General features: G+C 39.9%; 1 long non-coding RNA gene across 1 annotated transcript; it reads left to right on the top strand.

Moving 5' to 3' along the window:
• Positions 1–2135: 2135 nt before the first annotated feature.
• LOC134337628 (uncharacterized) lies at positions 2136–5216 on the top strand. The gene is made up of 2 exons (XR_010016037.1): positions 2136–2270; positions 2482–5216. It is a non-coding gene; the product is annotated as an uncharacterized LOC134337628 (long non-coding RNA).
• The last annotated feature ends 1983 nt before the right edge of the window (positions 5217–7199 follow it).

Here is a 7199-nt window from a genome sequence, read left to right on the forward strand (position 1 = left end):
CTCCTCGCCTATCAAATTGTTGCAAGGACATGGCGGTAGTGTGAATCCAAGTGCTGAACACAGGCGTGAAGGCCGAGTCGGGATGTGTTATGGTCATAGCGAGACTGGAACTGGTGTCCAGAGAGAGTCTCTGCAGTCTTGGTTTTAGTAGAGAATTTAGGAACAACGCTAGAATTAGAACTGATAGTCCTAAGAACCATGGAATGAGGCTACTCATACAAGAGTCAACCAGCAAATTAGCAGCTCCTTGTTGTGGTCACAGGGTCTTTATCCTGCAGTTTCTGATGGGAAGCAGGTGTGTGTAGTAAGTGGAACCTGGGAATGATTGGAATTTAAATGAGGTGATTGAGGCCCAATTCCTGAGGTAAATGGCTTGGTGGGGGATTGCCGGAAGGGACCATGACACAAATTCCTTCTTCTCTAGCCCTTGACCTTTTCCAGCCACTTGGCTTCACCCATCACCTTCCAGCTAGCCTCTTTCCTCTCCCTCTACCTTTTAATTCAGGCATCTCCCCTCCCCCACCACCTTCCCTCTCAGTCCTGAAGAGGAGGCTTAGCCAGAAACATCGACAGCTGGCGTTTTTCCAAAGATGCTGCCTAACCTGCTGAGTTCCTCCAGCATTTTGTGTGTGCTGACACCTTTCTTGATTCTTGGCCTTTTCAACTTAAAATTTATGTTTTCTGACTATATTCTTTGTGATTATGATTGCAGAAACTGATGATGTAGAAAACATTACATATGCACCAGCATACTGCAATAAAAATTCAAACATATTACCCCATCAGAGCGCTTGTAAACTTACAGATCCTAGTCGCAGGATATCTACTTGGAAATGGATCAAGCTCTCTTTTATATTAAAGAAGTTGCAGTGTACCACAGATTTCCCAGGACTCACAAGAGACAGCAGATGCTGGAATCTGGAGCAACAAATATTCTGCTGAAGGACCTCAGTGGGTCAAGGAGCATCTGTGGGAGGAATGGAATTGTTGGTTATTCTGGTCAGAGCCATGCATCATGATTTCCTAGAAGCACTGCTTGGATGCACCATGTACCAAGACTTTGGTGGGGATGGAAAAGAGAGATGATAGTATAGCACATGAAGAAACTAGGCATATTCAAATACTTCATTACTACAATACAGAACCTTATAAAGATGATGCTCTTTCTTGTGGGTTAGCATTAGTGAGTTGTGTGTCTGCTACATTGGTGCACCATATGGCGCCCAAGGTCAGGATCAAACCTGGGTCCCTGGAGCTTTGAGGTTTTCTCAGTATCTGCTAACCCACAAAACCAACCTTATGGCTTTTGGCATTGAGCAAAGAAGGACGAGAGGCGCAGGATCATAAGAGGTATAGATCAAGTGGATAGCCAGAGACATTTCTCCCCAGTGTGGAAATGGCTAAAACAAAGGGGCATAATTTTAAGGTAACTGGAGGAATATACTGTACAGGGAAACGCCAGAAGTAAGTCTTTTACACAGAGAGTAATGAGTGCATGGAATGTCCTGCTAGTGATAGTGCTGGAGGCAGATACATTAGGGGCATTTAAGAATATTTTAGATGGGCACAAGGATGATAGAAAAATGGAGGTCTGTGTAGGAGGGAAGGATTAGATTAATCTTAGAGTAGGTTAAAAGTTTGGCACAACATCATGGGCAGAAGAATCTTTACTGTGCTGTAGTGTTCTATGTTCCAAACGTTGAGGAGAAACCTCGCCGTTCTAAGATTAGAAATGTCACTGGCAGCAAAACACTAGGGTGGGAGTAATACACAGTGTTTGATTGCTCTGAGTATACTGTATAACCACAGCAGCCTGTCCGATTTTCTGTCAGCATTGCTTTAGAACCTGTCGACTTCTAACTGGAACTTTTGAGATTTACATTCTGCACATTTTATCGATAGTGAAGAACTTGGAGCCTGTGGATAATGGTCTTTACGACCCAGGTGCCAAAAATTTAAAACACTTCCAGCCTTCACAGTTCCAAGCCTAAACCGTAGTTGCCAATAACATTACATTAAAAGGTGACTCACGCACACTCAAGGGTAAATCACTCAGCACGATTACCAAACCAGCTGTCAGCTCCATTATCTGCATGCATATAAAGCACTGGCATATATTTGGAATAAAGCCTTAAATAAACTATGACGTAGGAGTAAAAAGGTGCTATTATTTGCCAGTTGATGCTATTAAGATCAATGTCCAGTGAGTATTAGTGCCAGGCGTTGAAGCAAAGACTATTTTCCATGAACATTAAAGCACTAAACTCTGGGTAAGATATTAAAAATTATTCATACTTTCTCCAGGAATTTTGATTTACTTGATATGGAAGAGGTGGGATTTATTTTTTACCTTTATTAATTTGATGTTGAGGGTGAAGAGGCATGGTGTATTATGTTATTGGGACTGAAAACAGCAAAGAGATGCATTGGCGACATCAGTAATTATTGGCACAAACTTTGTTTTTTTGACGCCTATTACAGGAAGAAGAGGAGGATGAAAAATAATCAGATAAATTTTGAAGTACAGCTGCTGAGAACATAAAGTTATAGAAAATGCTGGGAAAGTACTGAAATAATGTAAACACTGAAAATGAAGTACTGTAGGCTATCCAGCCCTTTGAGTCTGCTACACTATTTATCAATCTTCTCCCTCAGCTCCAGGTTCCTGCACTATCATGTGTCTGGTGTTTTTATGACACAAAGGTCTATTTACCTCTGCTTTGATTGAACTTAATTACGTCCGTGCAAGCAGGCAGCATGACAGCCAGTCAATCAGCAGGCCCAGAGTTCAACCCTGGAGCTCGAGTCCTGCCATCTGCTGGGCCAGGGGTCAAAGATCGATCAGAAGTCTGGAAGTTGATGCCCGACGGCTGAAGTCTGAAGACCTGTCCTCGAGTTGGAGGACCATCCGTGTGTGTGTGTGGGTAGGTGAGAGGGAGGAAAGGGCCTTGCTTTGCTGTCATTGTTTTGTTGCTTGTTGTGTTCTGCCTTGGTGTGCTCTGTGTTATTCTTCCGAGCACTGTGGGCGCGCAATGTTGCCGCTGGAATGTGTAGCAACATTTGTGGGCTGCCATCTGCACATTATAATTGTCTTGGTTGTTAACGCAAACGATGCAGTTTCACTGTATGTTGCAATGTAGTGAATTAAATAAACCTGAGTCTGAATCTTTACCTCCACAGAGCATCAGGGTAGAGAATTCAAAAGATTCACCTCTCTCTGATTGAAGGATTTCTGATGCACTATCAATTACTCCAAAAGACTGGAAGTAGAGTAAATACTGAAAGGCTTTTATTAACAGTAAATGGTCCAACGTCCATGCTGAGTATCTGCCCCGGGCTGAGGGAGGAGCAGTGGCACAATCACCTTTATTCAGGGGTCTGTGGGAGAAGCCACAGGAGCAGTCAGCAGAGGGGCGTATCCAGACAGGTAACCCAGTTACAACATATATACACATGGTTTACCACAATTTCACACTCATTTCAACTCCAAATGGCCTTCTCCTTATTCTGAGGCTGTGACTTCTGGTTCTGAAGCTCAGGTAGGGAAAATGCCTTCCCTACAATCATCCTCTTGAGCAGAATGAGGATATGGTAAGTTTCAAAGAGATCAACTCTCATCTATTTAAACTCCAGACTATGCAAACATGGTCTACTCAAGTTCTTCTCAAGCAACAAATCCACCACCTCAGCAGCCCCTCTAGTGACTTTTCATTGCACATCCTCCCCTCTGTGGCAGGTGTATCCCCTTTAAAGCAAGACTTCAATTGGAAACTGGAAGGAGGGTACTAATAATTCATATCAGAATCAGAATAAGAACCAGGTTTAAAATCATCGGCATATGTCATGAAACTTGCTGACGTACTGGCAGCAAGACAATGCAAGACATGATAATATAGAAAAAAATAAATAAGTGTATCAATTACAGTAGGTATAATAAGTGGTTAAATTAAAAATAGTGCAAAAACAGAAATAATAAAAGTGAGGTAGTGTTCATGGGTTCAATGTCCATTTAAAAATTGGATGGCTTATTGGGAAAGTATAGAAAATGATTAACATGGTATTATATATCCAGAATTGCAGTTGGTAAAATTCCATCTTCCCTAGAACATATTGCTGCAATTCTGCTCTGTCATCACTGAGAGATAGTCACATCAGCCATTACGGTCTGGTTTGGTTCAGCATCCTCTCACAATATACGAAAACCACAGCAAACTCTCAAAGTTCAAAGTAAATTTATTATCAAAGTACAAATATGTCACCATATACTACCCTGAGGTTTGTTTCCTTGCGGGCATGCACAGTAAATCCAAGAAGCACAATAGAATCAATGAAAGACCAAATCCAACAGGACAGAAAACGATGTTCCCTCTAAACCAAAGGTTCTGAACCTGGGGTCTCAAGACTCTCAATTAATGGTAGGAGTCCATGGGAACCCTTGTTCTGAACCGTGTGGTTGTGCAGCCACGCAGTAGATGAAATGCTCCCACATACAAAATCTTTGTTACCACACAGCGAGAATATTCTTTTTTTAATTTTAATATTAAAGTGCCACACAGATTTCAGGCCATGTAAAAGTTTCCTACTCAGAGCAATGGCTGGTCTATGCAATGGAAAAAAAAAATAGAGGGAATGTTGCAGACAAACAACCAAAGTGGAAAAAACAACAGACTATGCAAATACAAAAAGAAAGAGAGAAAAAAAATGTTAATAAATAAATAAGCAATAAATATCAAGAACGTCAGATGAAGAGTCCATAGAAGTGATTCTATAGGTTGTGGGAACAGTTCAGTAATGGGGCGAGTGAAGTTGAGTGAAGTTTCTCCTCTGGTTCAAGAGCCTGATGGTTTAGGGGGTAATAACTGTTCCTGAATCTGGTGATGTGGGTGCTGAGGCTCCTGAACCTTCTGCTTGATGGAAGCAAGAGAGCATGACCTGAAAGTCAGCAGAAAAAGTAACTGGCTGCAATCTACCACCATTACAGAACTTACGTGTGTCCAGGACAAAGAAGTAGGCGGGAAATTAAGGACACTACCCACTTTTAGGTATTTAATATTTTAGTAATATTTGCATAATATTGTAAATATATTGTTTGCTTAAGTACCCTTTATTTGTTTGTATAATTCATTTTGGGTTATATTAAGAAGAACGTGAAAGGCATACGTCATTACACCACCATGTCATATGTAAAAGTAAATAGACACATTCCCCACCTGCAATGTTTTTCTTTTGATTGGTTTTGGAGTTACAGAATGTACCAGTCATGTTGAGAAAGATTTAAAACAAATCAGAAATAACTACCTGCCTGTTGAAGCACATCATGTTTTATTTCAGAAGGGGAAGAGAGTCATTTGAGTTTAAAAAGAAGTTCAGCACATGTTTTTTCAGAAAGTGATAGAGGTGTTCAAGTTTGAAAAAAAGGCAAAAAACGGATGAAATTCCCAGGTTCATAAACAGTGAGTACTGGGTGATAATAATAATAATAATAATAAGCAAATCAATAAAAGCAGGAATGGCTGGCTACATTGGAAATTAGATGCATTTAATTGCACAACTGATAAATGAATAATGTATACTGAATAAATTGAGCAGTACTTTGAAGCAAATGAAGCAGTTGAGAAATGAGTGCCAGGTTTGCTGAGTGCATGAGGAGGAAAAACATACAGTTGGCTTAGAATTTAACTGCCCCAGCCAAACCAGCCGAAATGAGCTTTGTGGCTATCGTAAACACAATGCAGGGATACTTAGAAACAAAACCATTGTTGATTGCAGAAAGATTTAGGCTTCATAAGCACAATCTAAAGGAGAAGGAATCCATTTCAGCTTATGTGGCTAAATTGAAGAAACTGCCCAAGCACTATCATTTCAGTGATGAACTGAGAGATCATTTAATTTGTGGAATACTACAAGGAACCATTCAAAAACAGATCCTAACTGAAGTGCAACGCACAGTTAAAAGAACAGCTGAAATAGCTATTTCAATGAAAGCAGCAACTGAAGATGTAATTGAGTTGAAGTTAGGAATGATAGTGAGCGTGAACAAAATTGCAACATCAAAACAGAAACCTGCCTGGCCAAACAAATTGTGTTGCCATTGTGGCACGGGCTCACAGACACCAGACCAATGGATGATTAAAGGCGAAACTTGCAAAAAATACAAAGAGCATGTTGAAAAAAAAATGGAGTGCACAGGCAAGAGAAAAAGATAAAAAAGTCAAGTTGCCATTTCAAATAGTGCACTAATCTGCATGTTTTGGATGAAAAATATGGTAATTATGAGAGTGATACAGGACTGGGTAGTGTGTGTGTGTATATATATATAAACTATAAGATGACTAGAGGGTAATATGCTGCATATTTGAGCTGAGATACATTCTATATTGAGTTGGAGTTTATAGCTAAGCACCGAGGAATGTTGTGTATTTAATATTTCAGTAAAATTTGAGTAATATCGTAAATATATTATTTGATCAAGAATTCTTTGCTGTTTAAATATTTCTTTATGGGTTATATATAAAAAGTATGTGAATGCGTTATTATGCCACTACATCAGATGTAACCGCCTTACTAAAAGTAAAACTAAGTAGACACATTCCCAGGTTCCCATGTTTTTCTTTTGATTTGCTTTAGAGTTACAAAGCCTAACACCCACCCTGCAATCTGCTTTATCTAAAAGCTCCCTTCTGGAAGGTTCTTCAGGGCTATTAAAGCAAAAGTGTCATGCCATCTCAGAAGTTTCTTCCCCCAGGCAGGTAATCTGACCAACAGTTCCAGGTAGACACACCTCCACTACCACCAGCCTCCATCCATTGTCCTATTGCTGCACTGTCAACACTTTAAACCACCTTTTATAATGCTATTTCCATTGTAAATACATGCAGGTATTTATGCCCCTTTTATTCAATATCCACACTTTTATTTTTTAATATTATTCTTGATACCTTATAATTGTTGAATGTTGTTTTATGTTGCATGTTGAGCCTTGGCACAGCAAATTCCTAATACATGTAAATGTAGTTGACGGATCAGATTAATTCTTGATCCTTGAGAATTCCTGTTTTATAGATGGCAGTGGATAACAGGCAGTAGATCAAAGGTTAACACGATTACCAGGCATGTAATAAGTAAGTACACAGCTGATATAGAACAAAGCTGGAACACTTGTTAACACCAGTCCAGCACAACCACAAGCAGAAAATGGT

The sequence above is a fragment of the Mobula hypostoma genome, chromosome 24 (assembly GCF_963921235.1).
Source record: "Mobula hypostoma chromosome 24, sMobHyp1.1, whole genome shotgun sequence".
NCBI classification, from domain to species: Eukaryota; Metazoa; Chordata; class Chondrichthyes; order Myliobatiformes; family Myliobatidae; genus Mobula; species Mobula hypostoma.